Below are 18,047 nucleotides of genomic sequence, written 5' to 3'. Positions count from 1 at the left end.
TCTGTTTGATCATTCAGGGAGGAGTTAACCTCGAATGGAAATGGGTTCTTCTGATGACTCAGATAAGATAACAGGGGCCTCTGGGCAGTTATCTTCAGAATGGACTAGCTTCAGGTGTTGTTTTGTGTAACCAGGTAAAAACTGCCAGGAGACAGATTTGGCCTAGCTGCTCCCCAGCTGAGTTAGCATCACTGATTAGCTCAATGATGCCACCATCCTCTGGCCTCCAAAGAGCATTCAGCCAGAGATCAAACGCCCGCACAGCAGGACCGCCATAAGGGAATCCCTGCATTGGGTGGGCCCTAGAGGAGTTGACCTGTAGGAAGTCCTTCGCAACCTCAAGATTGTGCGATTTATCTAAGTTCAGCAACTCTTTTCCAGTCTCTCTTCTGAAGTTAAACCTTTGTTTTTCCTGCTCCTCCTCTTATTGAATTTCCACCCCTTGGGCTGGGCTGGATGTATGTCTCGCAGTGTTAGAGAGCAGGGCAAGCTCGCGTGACTCCAGCTTTATTTTGAAAAACTAGGATTATTACTCCTGCTACCTACCTCCTCTCTACTGGAGAAGACTCATAGACTCATTATTCTAAAACCAAGCCATCATTTTTGGTGGACATCTCTCCTTTTTTACCCACTTGTAGCTCATATCCCCTCTAGCAAGTCACAGCACAGGGATACATCGTGGAATTTGTCAATCTTGGGAGGTGCTTGGGGAGTGGCATTTTGCCAGGCAGCCGCGTCATGGGTACAGTAGTCCCCCTTATCCAGGGTTTAACATTTCGAGGTCTCAGTTACTCACAATCAACCACAGTCTGAAAATATCAATGGAAAATTCCAGAAATAAGCAAGTCATAAATTTGAAATAGTGTGCGGTTCTACATGGCGCGATGAAATCTCGCAATGTAATCTCGCGATGTCGTCCGCTCCATTCTGCGAGATGTGAATCGTCTTCACACCGCAGACGCTCCCCGCTGGCTTGTTACTTAGTAGGCACGTCGGTTATCAGACCAAATCTGGTGCTTGCGTTCAAGTAACCTTTGTAGTAGCCTGACGGTACCTCACAGTCCCTGCTCATTGCCTCACTTCGTCTCATCACCGCCAGACGGTAGCATCTCACAGCAGCCCAAGAGGGGTGAGTACCGCACAGTACGATATTTGGGGAGACAGACCACATTCACATAACTTTTATTTCCATACAGTGTTATGATTGTGCCATTTTATGAGTTTTTGGTGTGTCTTACTGTGCCTGACTTATAAGTTAAGCTTTATCGTTGTGTGTGTATAGGAAAAAACACAGTATGCATAGGGCTCAGTACTATACGTGGTGTCAGATATCCACAGGGTGTCTCTGACCGTCTTCCCTGCAGATAATGGGGGACTGCTGTGCTTTACTGGTGGCTTTATATCCCCTGCTTTAATGCTTTTTTTCCCTTGGACTAAAATTGTTGTGTCCACGCTTTACGACACAAAACTTGTGGAGGCTAGATCACCCTCTCATTGCTCTGAGTTGGGAAGAATGCAAAGTTACTTTCTGCAAGAGTCTTGGGCTCCCTGCCACGAACACCCTGCAGGTCCACTTCCAAGCCACCGTCCAGCCGTGGCCCCTGCATAGTCACAGGAGGATGTCAGCCCTGCCCCAGGTGGGCCGGTGGATGGACAGAGCAGGTGGTTTTGTGCTTAATCAGCCACTGGGAACAGACACCATCCAGGTGCTGACTTCAAACTTATTGCTTCTCAATGCTCTTAAAAGCTCAGCTCAGAGAAACAGTATTTGTGGAAGATAGCCTGAAGTTAATGCAGTCTGTACCTTCTGGGTGCCCTAAGATCTATCCCAGAACTATGATTAAGTAGGCCATCGGTAAGCTTGATATCTGGCTCTATCATGTCGGCACCCCATATAGTTGCTTTTACGGAATTGCCTTTTGCCACGATGCCATCAGTCTGCACTGAGGGATGCCCGAAGGAACAGCTGTACGCACTGTGTCACGGTGTCTCCTGGGAGGACAGGTTTACAGCCTGGTTGCATCAGGCAGCAGCCTCCCTGCTCAGGACCCACGGAGAAGTTTCACTCCGGTCTCAGTACTATAGATAGTCGCACTTGCCCTTAGCGACTCGTTTCTTTTTTGCCGCTGGACTCTGTGAACGTCGTAACTGCCAGGGTCCTTCTTTTCATGGCAGCTATTAGAGAGCTCATGGTCCAACCTGCAGCTCACAGGGCTTGTGAATCGCCTCACTCCCAGCTCCGCCTCACCTTGCCGCTCCTGATTTCCCTTTCGCTCATTTCACTCTTGTCATTTTCACGTCTTTTATGACGTCCGCGCGGCTGCACAAAGTAGGAACGGCGCACTGTTCCTCCCTGCCATAAAACTCTATCCCACACCTCCTGCCCTTCGAGAGACATTTAAATTCTAACTCCTCATTTGCAGATTAAATACAATGAGGTAATAATCGCAGTGAAGCCTGCTTCCAGGGAAAGGCTAGAATGTGATTAGGCTGTGCCAGCTGCCCTTGAACTCAAGGCCCGGAGGGATGAGAGAGGGCACTGAGACCTGTCAGTCACAGGAGCCCTGAGGAAGGACATTGTTTCCGAGAGTGGCAGCCTGGCCCTTTCCTCCCCGAGCCCCAGCGCACTCTTCATCCGTCCACACTGGTGAGCAAACAGCAGACTCCCCCGTGTTTTCTCTGAGCTCACAGTGGTTGGAGGGTTGCACTGGTGGTCTGCGAGCAGCCTGAGCGCATGGAGGACGGTCTACCCTGGGAGCTGTGTGGTCGACGGCTCAGATTCGATGGTGGTGCGGCCAGCCCCGGAAAGAGGGTTCCCTCCACTCTGCCATTTCTCACTTCTGAGCATTTACTGCTGCCAGGGCCTCCCTCTGCAGTGCCTTTCACATTTCTTCCAGGGGCCACTGGGTTAGGTTGCCTGAAAGCAGACCCGACACGCTGACTTGGGTGTGTGTCGTGATGTGGGAAGTGATCTGAGAGAGCAGTGCAGAGGGGGTGAGGGGAACAAGTCAGGAAACAGGAGAAAGTCGATAAAGCGCGTGTTACCGAGTGGGTACCACCCGGACCCCCTGTGTGGAAGGTCCCTCTGGGGTGCACCTGTCCTGGTCTGGAGTTCTGATGCAGGCAGGTGTGTGAAGCAGGCCACTGGCAGCCTGCATGGGACTGTCCTCCATGGGTTCAGGGAGACGCATGGAGAGGGGCCATCTGCTACAGCTATTCCCCGGAGAGCCCTCCGTCTTGCCTCAGGCTGGTGTCTCCCAAATGCCCTGGCCCATCTCTAACTGTGACTGTAGCCCCCCTAGAGCAATAGCAGAGGCTGTGGCCCACTCAGCTGCGTGTCCCAGTATCCAGCACAGCATGTGACAAATAGGTCTGTTCAGTGAATGCTCCAGGTTCAACTAGTATAGTTTCATCTGTCTTATCTAATGGAGTGCCATGTAAAATTTTATTTGGGGAAAAATAATTTAAAGCCACTTACCTCGTCCAACCCCTTCATTTTACAAATGAGGCAGCTAAGAACCAGAAAGCCTAAGTAACTTGTCAAAGATTACCCAGTATATTACAGTGATTGTAGAATATTAAAATGATTTCACAAAGTATGTAAAGTGCAGACAAGTGAGCCAGCTGGAGTTATAATGTGAATTATTCGCACTTCAAATGGAGGGTATGACCACCTCTGAGCTGAATTTCCAGCTGAAAATTGCTTTAAAAAATTAACTTGGGAAGTTCCTGAGCTCTGATTAAAGAGGTGAATAGCTTGAATGAGACTCTCTCTTCTCAGAGAAGAAATTCACCCCTGTAAACACATCTTTTGGCAACATACCAGGGGTTTTGAATCTGAATGAACTGAGCGTGCTCGTCTCCAACCTGTTCATCTGACAGTGGCAGCTATAGGGAAAGCGGGGGGTCGTTTTTAACTAAAAAATAAAGTACGGATGGTGCTATTATCTTAATAAACTGGAAAAACCCTCGTCAGGCCCTCCCCTTATTTTCTGCACCCTTCCTCCCTCTAGACCATCCTTCTGCCTCAGTCTTGGGCACGTGTGATAACAGAATGCCAGGGATCGTCAAAGATTATGATGAAAACCAAGGAAAATTTTAAAAATTGGCACTCCTCACTGCATGGCAACATAAAATATAAAAACCCAGGAAAACAATCTATTTCGGGGGGAAGGTGTCATGTGAGTTGTGGGAACTGCTCACTCCTGTAAAACGAGAGGCTTCGGGCTTATTTGAACAGACACACTCATACCAAACTCTCCTTATTTGCCCAGACATGGGTCAACATTACTCCAGAAAGGAGGGCCGATGGAGGGTTTCCATGGTCCACGACCCGCGACAGAAGAGAACTCGGTGAGTGGAAGGCAGGCAGGGCTCCTCGTCCCTGTGGCCGGCTCTCACTTTCCCTTCTGACACTCACTTGAGCCAGAAGCTGCGAAAGTCAGATGATGAGGAAAGAAGTGGTGACATTTGTCTTCAGGCCATTTAGAATAAAGGTTGAGAAACTCGTATTAGTCACCAGTCACACAGTGTAAATGAACAGTCACACTCTGCCACTTACAGAAGCCACTGGACCTGGCCGGTGCATGTCAGTTCACCTCTCTGGGTCTCAATGTCCACATTTGTAAAATGGGGACAATAATAATATTTATGGCAAAATGCTGTTTCCGGAGTAATCGAGAAAGGGTAAAGAACACATTTCTGTGGCAGAAGCCATTGCTTTGTCACCCAGCCACAAGTGTCCACCTGTCCACCACGGCAGGCAAAGTGTGGACATTGAGAGTGGTGGGCCAGCTGCCTCCTCGGTGTGGGGGTCCATCTAGATGCGGCTACACGGCCAGGTCCCGCCAGTGAGTGCAAGCAGAAATGACATATGTAATTCCTAGGGGAGCAAGTTAGAAGGCAGTTATGTGCCTTCTCAGACTCTCTCCCCCTGTCTGCTGGTTGGAAGCAGAGGCCTAAGATGACAGAGCCAGAAGATGAGGAAGAAACAGTGGCCCCTGAATCTCAACCAAGAGGAAAGCTGCCTCCAACCAGGCACGCCTGCACCGGTCTCTTATGCTGGGGAGAAGTGAGCTTTGATGGTGCCAAGTCACGGAAATGTGGGTCCTTGCTTCAGCTGCTAAAGCCACCCTCACAACAGACCCTCACTGTCGGTGAGGACACCACCCACCTCTCCTGAGCCCCGTGCCTTATGGGTGGGGAGGGGAGCTGGCTCCATCCTGCCCGTCCCCGACAATGAGTAATAAATACCTGACTGCTCTGCAGTGGGAGCTCTCTAACACTCTGAACTCGAATTCTCGCATATTGGCAGTGATTGGTGAAACCAAACCCATCGGTGGTTGGTTTCAGCATGGACATGTGACGAACTCTGGCCAATGAGATGCGAGGGCAAGTCTTCTTGGGGAGGTTCTCGGAATGATCCTCTCTTGTGTTAATACAGCCACTCCAGCTTTCTTATGATTACTTTTTTCTTGTTTTTGTGTCTTTTTATTTATTTTTTAAGCTTTACTGAGGTATCATTTACATATAATAAAATTCGCCAATTTAAGTGTACTGTTTGATGAGTTTTTGCAAATCTTGACGGTCATACAACCACCACCACTATGAGGATAAAGGACGTTCCGTTTTCTCCCCGAGAGGTCCCTGGACTCCTCTGCAGTCGGTGCCCTCCCTCCACCCGGGCCTGGGCAACCACTGATCCGCACTATCTGTCACTGTGGTTTTGGTCTTTTCTGAAATTCCATACAAATTGATTCGTATATAGTTTTGCATGTCTTGCTTCTGTCACACAGGACGGTGCTTCAAGATGCGTGCGTGTTCCTGGATATTGTTGACCGGTATTCCATTCTGCAGATATAACACAACTGATTTACCCGTTCCTCAGCTGATGCACTTGGGTTCATTCCAGTTTTTGTCTGTTGTGGATAAAGGGACATGCATGTGTTTAAGAAAGCGTGTGGACATGTTTTCATCTCTCTTACCTGGAGGTTTATTAGTGGATCCTACGGTGGGTTTACACTTTAGTTTATAGGGCACTGCCCACCCTGTATTCCAAAGTAACATCTTGGAACACATTATTTGGCATGTGAGAGTTTCAGTTACTCTACCCCCTTGTCAACACTTGGTCTTCTCAGACATTTTTAATTTAAGCTATTCTGGTGGGTCTGTAGTAGAATCTTCCTGTGGTGTTAATTTGCATTTTCCTAGTGACTGTTTGTGTGGAGAGCATGTTTATGTGCTTGTTTACTACCTGTATATCTTCTTCGGTGAAGGGTCTATTCAGATACAGTTGACTGTTGAACAGTGTGGGGTTAGGGGCACCGAGTCACGTGCAGTTCAAAATCCACCTATAACTTTTGACTCCTCAAAAACTTAACTACTGGTAGCCTACCATTGACTGGATGCCTTACTGATTACAGAAGCCGTGGCCTAACAGTATTTTGTATGCTATATATTGTGTTCTTGAAATAAAGCTGGAGAAAAGAAAGTATTATTAAGAAAATCATAAGGACATTAAAATATGTTTATAGTGTTTATTGGAAAAAGTCTGCATACAAGTAGACCCATGCAATTCAAACCTGTGTTGTTCAAGGGTCACCTCTACTTTGCTCATTTTTGAGTTGTTTTTCTTCTTGTTAATGAGTTATAAGTTCATTGTATATTTTGAATACAAACCCTTTACCAGATATATGTTTTGCAGATATTTTTTCAGGTTCATGTTTGTGTGGTACATCTCTTCTCACTTTTAACCTCTGCCTGTCTGTGACTTTATATCCAAAGGGCAATGGTAGTAGACAGGGTATAGCTACTCTCTTACCCTGAGAATCTCTGCCTTGTGACTGAGACGCGGTGATTCTGCTATTTGTTTGGTTTGTCTCATCAGTTCTTTTCCTTTTCTACCTTTATCTGAATTGTGCTTTTTACATTTTTATCTCTTCTTTTGACTCTGCTTGCTATTATTTTTAAAGATTTTATTTATTTATCTTTAGAGGGGAAGGGGAGGGGAGAGGGAGAGAAATACCAATGTATGGTTGCCTCTCATGCATCCTCTGCTGGGAGCTGGCCTGCAACCCAGGCATGTGCCCTGGCTGGGAATCGAACCGTGATACTCTGGTTCACAGGCCCGTGCTCAATCCACTGAGCTACACCAGCCAGGGCTTGCTTGCTATTATTTTAAAAGGTGGTTTTTGTGTTTACAGTCTTTGTCTTTAATTCGTCATGGTTACTTCATGCAAATATCAGAGCCCAACGACACTTTACTTCTGTTTCTCCTTCTCCTTCTCTGTGCTATTGTTTTTGTTAATTTTCTTCTGTATGTGCCATAAATCTCATATTACATTATTGTTCTTTTTCTTTAAACAGTCAATTATCTTTTCAAGAAAATTTAGAGTAAGAAAAATTTTCTCACAATAATCCATATGTTTACATTTTCAAAGCTTTTCATTTTTATGTGTGGTTCCCAATTTCCATCTGGTATTATTTTCCTTCCACTTAAAAAACTTACTTAACATTTCTTATAGTGTACTTCTGCTTTTGTTTGCCTAAAAATATATTTATTTTGTCTCCAGTTTTGAAGGATACTATTTCCCCTGGATGTAGAATTCTAGGGTGTAACGTTTCTTTGTCTCCCAGTACTTTGAAGATGTCATTTCATTGTCTTCTGGCTTGCTTTGATTTTGACAAGAAGGCACTTATTACTCTTTTCTTTGTTCTCTTGTATATAATGTATCTGTTTGACTACTTTTCAGATTTCATCTTTATCACTGGTTTCAGCAATTTTAACATGTGTTTTGCTGTGATTTGCTTTATGTCTGTCTTATCTGTTTTTTTTTAAATTTTTTAAAAATTTTATTTATTTATCTTCAGAGGGGAAGGAAAGGAGAGAGGGAGAGAAATAAAAATGTATGGTTGCCTCTTGTGTGTCCCCTGCTGGGAACTGGCCTACAACCCAGGAATGTGCCCTGACTGGGAATTGAACCGCGATCGTGTGGTTTGCAGGCCCGTGCTCAATCCAACTGAGCTACACCAGCCAGGGCTTATCTGGGATTTATTAAAATTTTAAGATCTATAGTTTTTAGTTTTCACTGAATTTAAGAATATTTTGGCCACTGTTTCCTCAAATATATTTTTGCCCCATTATCCTTTATGTTTTTCTGAATTCCAATTATATGCATGTTAATCACTTGATATGCTTCCATAGGTCCCTGCCCATTGTTTGAATATTATTTTTCTGTTTGTGCTTCAATTCGGATACTTTCATTGCCGTCTTCAAGTTCATTGGTTTTTTCTTCTGCCGCATTGATTATGCTGGTAAGCCCAGCCAGTGGATTTTTCATGTCAGATATTGTGTTTTCAGTTCTAGAAGTTCCACTCCATTATTTTTATAGTTTTCATTGTCTTCCTGCTTTGTTTGAATTCTTGGGCTTATTTATACTAGCTGTTCAAATTCCCTTTTCCAAAACTTCACTCTGAATGACACTGCTGAGTCTGTTTCTGTTCACTGACCTTTCTCCTGGCTGAGAGGTGTATTTCTCTGCTTTCTCTGTGCATCAGTAACTGTTGGACATGAGGCGTTGGCGGATTAGATTGCTGAGCATCTGGATTTTTTGTCTTCCTCTATTTGACTTGTTTATTTATTCATGTTTGTTGTCTTCCCTTTAAGAAGTGGTAGGCTTGGTATGGTCAGGCAGTTAAGTCACTTACAGATCAGCTTCATTTTTTAAAAAGTATTTTAAAATTGTTTATTGTTAAAAGTAATGTGTGCTTATTATACAAAACTTGGAAATCTGAAAAGTATAAAAAAGAAAAAAAACATAAAATGTAATCCTCTACCAATAACTACCCTTAACATTTATTTATTTCCTTGTAGTGTTTTTTAGCCTTTCAGGATGCATTTCATTTTTTAAAAATGCATAAATGATATCATAATGAAAACACTGCTCTGTTTTCTGCTTTTTCCCCATTTAACATTTTCTTGCCATTAAAAATCTTTTTTAAACCACGCCTAAGCCTATTTTGAAGTGATTTTAGACTTCCAGAAGAGTGCAGAGGCAGCCCAGGGTTTCTGTGTCTCCTTCGTCCGGCTTTGCTCCCTATTGATCGCTTCTATAACCACAGTACTTTTTCTGGGGTTGCCATACTTAGCAAATAAAAGCACAGAAAACACCGTGAATCTTGAACCTCAAACAATGAGCAGTTTTTATTATAAGCATGTCTAAATATTGCATGAGACATACTTCTATAAAAAAAAACAGCTTCGTTCTTTTGATGATTTTTTAAAGACATACGTTAAAACAGCCTTTACTCTTGGGTTAGTTTAGCCTTTCCATGAAGGCATGACCCCTGGCGTCCCTACTGAATGCTGCCCAGGTACCCTGAGAAGATGCTCCACCCACCCCGGTCGGCCCGGACATAAACAACCCTCGCTCCTGTGTGGACACTGGGGATTGTGCAGCGTGGAGAGCTGTTCAACTGCCTGGCCTCGCACAGTGTCACTCTGTGTATGCAGCTTAATATTCAACCAAAGGCTCAAAGGTTCCCCTCAAACAGGTTGCTGGTGTCTTTCTCTGTGTAGCTTCTGTCCCTCCAGCACTCCCCACCGCTCCCGATCTCCACATCCGCAGGCTCTGCTATCTGCCTCCGGAGCTCAGAGAGCTGCCCTGCTCTGCCCTGGTCCCCTCCTGCGCTGTGATCCAGAAACATCTCCAGGAAGACAGTCGGGGCGATTGCGGGGGTTATCCCTGCCCCCCTTCTCTGCACTGCCTGTCTACGTAGTGGAAAATGGGTTTTTAAAAATACATATATTTTGTTCAGTTCTGTAGTTCTTTATTGGCAGGAAGGCAATTCCAATATAAGTTACATTTATTGCCAAAAATGGAAAAGTCTCTTTTATCTTAAAAAAAATGTAGCCCACTTGCACACATGGTGTCTTCTTTCTTGGATGCTGTTGTCCCTGGTCGTGAGGATGGTTGTGTGTGAGCCCAGTTATAGACCGGAGGGGAGCTGACCTGCAGACGAGGCCAATGGGACGAGGATGGTGGAGTTGGACCATGGAAATCACAAGGGTCCTTGTGACATTGTTGATCCACTGAACTTGTCAACCTTGGACCCTCCTCCCCTCCTCGGAGACTAATAGTTATGTAAAAAACTTTTTCTTAATTTTTAAGCCATTTGTGTTGGGGTTTTTGTTATTTGACATCAAGTGTATACTAATTTATACCAATTAATACAAATTAGTTTACTAATTAAATAGTGCATTCTCACTTGCTGTTAATGAGTGATTTTCAAAAAAAAATTGTGAAGGGCTGTGTGCAGCCTAAGCAGTGTGCTAAGTGTCTTACATATATTATCTCACTTAATGTCACTAGGATATAGTTAGAGTAACCACAGACGCACAACTCGAGGCTGAAGAAACAGCACATTTTTCAAGTTTATCAAGTTTAATGTGTGGCACTGTCAGGGTCCCATCACAGGCCTCTCTGACTTCAACGTACACTATTATTTCATCTTCCTAATACGGGTTTTCAAGTCCCTGAACTTATCTAGACCATCTTCATATTCATTAAAAAGAGAAAACCTAGCAATTGAAAAATGTACCTTTAAGAACCGAGACCCAGAATACTGGACATTAGCCCAGACTTAGTGGGTGGAGTGTAAATTCTAATCTGTGACCTGCATCCTCACTGCCCATTTCTGCCCATTTCTGTGTTTTTTCGTGCCAGCTGACCTACTCTTAAGAAGGAACACCTGAACAGAAAACCTCAGCAAACAAGCACCCGGGAATTAGGGTTAGGTTCAGATGTGCCAGAGATCCGGGTGTGCAGCAAGGCTGAAACAGGCAGCCAGAGGATCATGAGGGCCACCTGGGCCGAAGGGAGTTTTCAAATTAGAGTCTGTGGCACAGGAGATGGGAAGCAGAAGTTTCTGGGAAAAGCCCCGAGTCCTGTGTCCTGGTCCTGCTTTGTGCAAGATCCCGAGTGGTGCTAGCTTAGAGGGGTAGGAAAGGACTACAGTCCCTGACTCTTCCCCTGTCCCTGCTGGGAAGGCCAACGTCACAATTTTAAGATTTTGAATGTTGTAAAAGACGGAATGCATTATGATGGCACACACGCACTAAACATCCTTTAGGAAACCCTTTCCTGAGTCTCTTAATGGAAGTGACGTTTCTGAGAGCTGTTTTCAGTGGGGAGGAGGAGAACTCAGGGGCAGGGAGAGCTGGAGGGCAATACTGGCCACAGGACGGCCTGGCCAGAGCTGGGATCTGGGAGCTCAGCTGCTTCTGTCCATCCGTCTGCAACGGGTTGACACTGCGGGCAGAACGAAGGTGAAAATGGGCACGAGGCTAAAAAAGCACATTTCTGTTCCTCACCAGTGTCTTTCCCATCAAAGTGGGGAATAACCTAGAGTGAGTTAATGAAACACGCCAACAGAAAGGAGGGCTCTTGGAGGAAGGGAGGGGTGTGTGTGTGTGTGTGTGTGTGTTTGGGTGTGCGGTGAGCCAAGAGACACAGAGAATGGAGGAAACTTGCCCTTCTCCCACTAATCCCAGAAAACTGCAAATGACAATAATTTGAGTAGTGCTGCCTTTAGAAGTGGGGAGGAGACAAGAGAAATCTAGGCATGACTAAAAGGGCAATAAAAAATGCATTAGTTATGGAGGAGAACATGGAAAAATGAAAACAGTGAATTTGCTTGAGGGGGAGGGTGGAATTGTGGATGCTTTTGAAGAAGTCTGTTACTTCAATAAATAAGTTTTTAAAAACGGCTTCCTGTGTTTGAGTCAGGATTCCTCTGAATAGTCCTGAGTCCCTGTTCCTGGAACTGAACTCCCTGCCCGAGGGGCTCATCCCACTGCACACTGAGCCTGAGAACAAAGGACGGAGCCTGCGCCACATTTTAATAGCCTCCAGCTGCCAGACCAGCACCTCCAGGCATTAGCTTTGGCCACGCCCTCCCAGAGCTCTGCTTCTGGGCAGCCCGCGCTCCCAAGCTCTGGCCATCACTGAGTTAGATCGGCTTCCTGGAAAACGTTACTGCCAGTGTCACCAGTTGCAGAAACCATCTTGCCTTTGGCATAAGGAGCTTTGCTGGCTTCGCTGTCCCTGGGCTTTCTTGTGCGAGGAAGCCATGCTGCACTGGCCTTGCCCATCTCTCTTTTCTGAAGCTTCAGGTCGGGCAGAAAGACTTCCTGAAAGGCCCGGGCTGGTTGGTCAGGAATGCAAAGGCCTGGCAGTCTCCTTGGCAAGCGGACCGTCCAGCCTGGGTAAAATGATGTGACTTACAGCCCACCTTCCAGCTTCACCTTCACAGCACCCGGTAGGGAGGTTTAGCAAGACTAACCCAGCTTATAAATTCCCCAACGTGAAGGTCAGTCACCTTTTCCAGCCAGGAAAACCTAGAGGCTTTCTTATCTCTTGTACTACTTAATTAACGTTTTCTAATTTAAAATTAAGCAATGTGTTGACCTTAAACAAATAGCCAGGTAGTTCTCCAGCGAAATGGGTTTATTCAGGAAGAACAAAGAAGTGCAATTTGGGACCCGTCATCTAATGCCAAACCACACCCAAAACCAGAGAAACAAAGGGGAGGAAGGCTCTTTTACAGACTTTGGAGGGGCTGGTGTAAACCAAGAGTTCATTGGAAGAAACCAAGAGTTCCAAGTAGAGAGGTTGCTCATTGGCTGAGTCATGGCAGTGTCCCATTGGCTGAGCTGTTCCCGGGGAAGGAGGAATTATTTCTCCCTCTTGCTGATTTAGTCAAATGGCATCACCCCTTGTTGCAGACGCAAGGTAGTCTTTTCCTGGCGGGGTCAGTAGTGTGTGTTGAGTGACATGTGCGTAGGAGTTCTCCCTTCCAGCCTCCCAGCTCCTTTGAAAATGAGGTTTCTGTTTATTTGGTTTACATTCCCCCCTTTTGATCAAGATCTTTCTCCCAAAGCATCGATAATCAAGAGTCTGGTGTTTCTGAATTCAGTGACTTTTTGTCCCTCAGTGCCCCCAGGAAGGACCCTTTCTGGGTGCCGTGTGCCTCTTCAAAGGGGAAGTGCACAGGTGGGAAGCCTATTGTGGTCACCTTCCAGTAACAAGAGGGTGGGGGAGGGAGCTCCGCCAGGCATTTCCATCGAAAGCATGTATCTTAGCAAAGGTACACTCAGGTCTGAAAGGAGTAAGTACTTTGGGAAGACAACGCAGGAATAAAACATGAAGCAAATCAACAGTATTGTTACCCCAGGGACATAGCCCGCAGTTTGCAAATTCGGGGTCTGTGAATTTGGATGAGAATCTAGTCAGTGAACAGTGTAGGAGAAAGGGAGACTTCTGTGGGTTTTCAACATTCTGACGGGCCTGCTCTGAACAGCTGGGGAAAGGTGTCTCATTAGGTGTCATCTGCTTCAGTTTGGGGAAGTCTTCACTTTCGGGTCACCAGATGGTGTGCAGGTCCAGTCAGGGTTAGCTGCTTTCTTTGCGCATGTCACGTTAGTCCAGGAGCCTGTCCCCTGGAGTTTGGCGGTGAGGGTTGGTTTGGCAGCATGTGATAGGGCCTTTCTGGTGAGGTCAAGGAGTCTCTCTGGAGGTGCATTTTCCAGTCGATGAGATCTCCAGGTTGCAAAGTGTTTTGCTTAAGGTCTTCATCTTCATGGAGCACATTGTGGAAAGATTGCTCTATCGGAATGTGGTTAATGTTGACAGAAACAATTAGGCCTTTACAGTATTGAAGTATGTCTTTCATCAGCTGCGGATCAGGACGCAGGGCCAGGTGCGTCAAGCGCCCTGTGACTCTCAAAGGGGAGAGTTTATGAGTGTCAGAGAGGGTGGATGTGCAATTTAGAAGGCCCCGTGGCAGTGCTTTTGGCCAAGGTACGTGCTGGGTTTCTACAAAATTTTCCAGTTGAGTCTTAATAATGCCTTTAGTGCATTTGGCTAAACCTGAGGATTAAGGACAGTATGTGCAATGAAAGTGTAAAACCAGCCAGACCGCACAGACTTGTCCAAACACCTGGATGGCGAGATGGGTTCCCCAGTCACTCTCGAGTTTGAGAGGTGTTCTCCAGGAAGGGACAGTCTTTTCTGAAAGGACTCTAGCCACAGAGAGCAGTGGCCTGTCTACAGGGGAAAGCCTCAGTCCAGCGAGAACACATCCAGACCATAGCTAAAGCATATCTGTATCCACACCTTGGGGGAAACAGGACGAAATCCATTCACTAAAGTTCAAACGGTCCGTTCAGCAGCTTAAAGGGTATGGAGCCGTGTGAACACGCTTCCCTGGGTTATGCTTTGGACAAGTGGGGTGAGTGAGGTAGGTGCTTTCCGCAGCCTTGTTAACACTTCTCCGCAGGTGCGGATTCACAGATGCGATGGTTCTGCCCGTGGACCAATGGCTGAGTGTGCGCACAGTAGTTAGCAGTGATGTTTTTAGGGTCCTCAGTAAGCCTGAGTTGTTATTTGGCCTGAACCAAAGCTTTCTTGTTTTTATAAAACCAACAATTGTCAGATTTCCAATCTTGCTTTTGCTTTTCTGAGACCAAGTGTCGGGCTTCTCTGGACAGGTTTTCTAAGTTATCATTTGGGAGCGATCCCTTTGACCATGATGAGGGTTTAGCTGCCGTTGGCCCCTTTAAGAGCGGCCTTCCTTGCAGAAATGTCAGGAAGGTGAGCTCCCGTAGTTTCCAGAGGGTTAAAGCGGCAGGTAAAAATACGGTGTCCGATAATTCCTGAACATACTGGCCATCTCAAATGTCATTTCCACCAGAGGTAAGAGAAACCACAGCACTTCCACGACATTCTGAAGTCAAGAGCTACTTGCAAAAGCACATCTACCATCAGGATCGATGTCAGCAGTGTGGCCCTTGGCAAAGGTGCAGAAGGCGCAACGGCAGAGGCGCCGCTTCACTTACGCCCAAGGGTGTTGGTATTGCCTATGCAGCCCAGTATCTGCCATTGCCACCCTTTACGTAAGAGCCACCTGCAGACCGTGAGAAGTGCTGTTCCTCAGAGGAGCTCCCAGCAGGTCATCGGGCGGGGTCAGGAGGGGATCTGTCAGTGTCAAACCGTCCCACGGGGCGTTGTCAGTAACAGGCTGGAAGAGTGGCAGGGTTAACGTTATGGCACAGTGACAGAGTTATGTGACGAGCAGTCACAAAGGGTTTCACAGATGTGAGGCGGCCGACTGGGAAATGTCCCATGTGATGAGAATTCAGGAGGGCTCCTACTGCACGGGGCGCAGTGAGGGTTAAAGGGGATCCCAGACGATTTCCTCGGTGGCCTTAGCCCAAGGGGCAGCAGCAGTAATGGCCCCAAGGCAAAGGGGATGCTCCGTGCCATGGGGTTCAGTGGCTGGCTGTAATACCCTTAGGGTCAGTGGTGGCCCCCAAGGACATTCTCTCTCTTTTCATGTATAAAAAAAGAACCTGATCATTGGGATACCCAGGGACAGGTGGGCCTATTAAAGTCTCCTTTAAGGCTTTATTTAAAGGGCAAAGTTCTTCCCATAAAATTGGGTCAGGGTGGTTGTTCTTTAGTAAAACACACAGAGGTCTGGCCATAGGGAGAGATTTGGAAGCCAGTTTTGTCAGTGGCCAATTAGCCCCCGGAAATCTCACAGTTGATTCTTGGTTGTGAGCTGGGAGAAACTTAGGACACTGTAAACCCTATCTGGACCTCAGTGCAGACCTTGTTCTGATGTCAGTTGCCTTAAATATTGAACTTGGGGTTTGCACAAACCGCAGTTTTTCTGGGGTGACTCTGTGTCCCTTATGGCTGAAAGCTTTGGCAAGCGGATCCTGTCTTCTTGTGAGGAGGCATGGGAGAGACAATGAAAAAACATGTCTTCCACATGTAGCAGAGTAGAACCCCCATGGGACAGTGTATCGTCCAGATCACCCTTCAGGTTTGTGAGAAGTAAGAAGGGTTCTCAGTAAAACCCTGAGGCATTACTGCCTAAATGAATTGTTTTCCTTCCGAAGCAAAGGCAAAAACATATTGATTAGCTTCATCAACTGGGCTGCTAAAGAATGCACTGCATATGTCAATCACAGTAAATAATCCACTTTCAATTGGGAGGGATGTTAGCAGTGTGTGAGGGTCAGGAGCAGCAGGGCGCCATGGGGTGACAACATTGATTATTGCTGGAAGGTCCTGGACAGGACTGTCCCAGGGATGAGCACGAGGGACAACGGGTCCCTGAGTCTTACTCTATTGTGGACTTTGTGTCTTGAATGGTTTCTCCACTTAGGGGGTTTTCACTGGTTCTAGGAAGGGGTTTTGAGGGACCTGTATAAATCTCAGTAGAAGGGACACTATGGAATCTGCCCATGTCAATGAAGATTTTGCCCATAAAGGTGATGGCAGCTGAGCCAACAGGGACACGTGATTAGCACTCCCAGATCCAGCTACGGAGCAAATAAAAGATGTTGAAAGGCCACTTAATTTACCTGATAAGTTATTTTGATGGTTACTGTTAAATTCTGGAATTATTTCCCCCATTTGGGGGAAGAAACGCTAGCATGATACTCTTCTAAGAAGTCTCATCCTACTAAATGAGTAAGGGCAGAAGGAGCTAAGCTAAGGAGAAAAGGGTGTCTCTCAAAGGGCCCAAACAAAAAGGGGTGGATTCAGAGACAGGGACCTGGTGAGGTTTGCTGGAGATCCCCGCTGGCTGGTTTGGGACACCAGGGACTGCTGTGTAGCAGAGGAGGGGGCACCGGTCTCAGTGAGGACAGAGATGGAAACTACTCTTCAGCTGGAGTAGTTTCTCCAAGCAGATTCAGGAGGCTTAGGAAGCGCCCCTGTACTTAGTTCCTTGGAGGATTGCGGGGGCATTGGAAGGGTTGGTTGGAAGGCTAACGATGCCCAAAGGTCTGACACATTTATGAAAATCTCTTTTCCAATGTCCTGGCTCATTGCAGTAACAGCAGAAATGAGGAAGTTTTGATTTCATGTAAGGATCTTCATGTGCCAGAGTCAAAAAGTAAGAATTTCAGTGTTGTTTTTTTTTTTCAGTTGACTCATCTAGAACATGAGCAAGCTGGTTTGACGAGTTGACCCAACCTGGAGTGGGCATGGTCTCCCACTCCATCCTGGTCCTTTTAACTGAAAAAAAAAATAAAAAAGGTCTTGGTTCAGTCTGTTAATAGACAGAGAGTTAAAAGCTGCTCACGTGGAATGAGCATCTGAAGGAAGATCCAGAATTTTCTTCGAAAGCAATCTCAGGTCAATTATAATAGGCATGCGCGGGTTCATCCGCCTTTTGTGAGCAAGCTTTGGGAAAGTCCCAGGACTTGCCCGACGAAGCCTGATCATGTAACAACTCAGTGGGTTGGTCTCCCAGTTACAGTCCCGGAGAACTTGCAGGATTTTGCCAGTTGGTAATTTTCATCCAATGCCAAGCCTACTTCACCAACAAGCAGGTGAACCGACTGGTGTAAGTCTGCCTTGAAAGAAGTAGATGGTCAGCGGGACTCTAGAACCCTTCCCGGTGCCAGGGATTTTGCCATGCCGGTTTTGCTGTGGCAGTAAGACTTGCTCTGAGGAAGCAGCAAGGACTTTGCTGCTCTGAATGGAGCCCCACCAGCAGGCTCACCTTCCTCTACTTCTTACACAAGCCCTCACCCCGGGGGAGGGCTGTGCGTGAGACTAGAGCCAGGCTGAGGGATCAGAGGGGGTGCTTCCGGAGGCTCCCAATTAGGGCCTCCTTTGAGGGTGGTCACACCCCATACAGAGTGTGGGAACACCCGCACAAACACCTGCTCACCATCCACCGGTGTCAGCCTCCAACCCAGGGCTTCTCGAATAGAGATGTGCATACAGACCCCCCTGGGGAATCCTATCAAAATGCAGATCATGATTAAATTGACTAGGGGTGGAGTCTGAGGGTCTGCAGGGCTAACTAGCTTTCATGTGGTGACTATGCTGCTGGTCCTCAGGTCACACTCTGGCTAGTAAGGCTCTGTACCCCACATTCTCCATCTGACACATGGGAACAGCATTCATAGCATTAGAGTCAAGGAATAGGAGTGAATCAGGGAGACAAGAGTCTAAAAGAGGAGA

Source organism: Sturnira hondurensis, unplaced genomic scaffold (genome assembly GCF_014824575.4).
Source record: "Sturnira hondurensis isolate 20B ecotype Veracruz unplaced genomic scaffold, ASM1482457v3 Scaffold0024822, whole genome shotgun sequence".
Classification (NCBI taxonomy): Eukaryota; Metazoa; Chordata; class Mammalia; order Chiroptera; family Phyllostomidae; genus Sturnira; species Sturnira hondurensis.
This window is presented reverse-complemented; position numbering follows the sequence as displayed.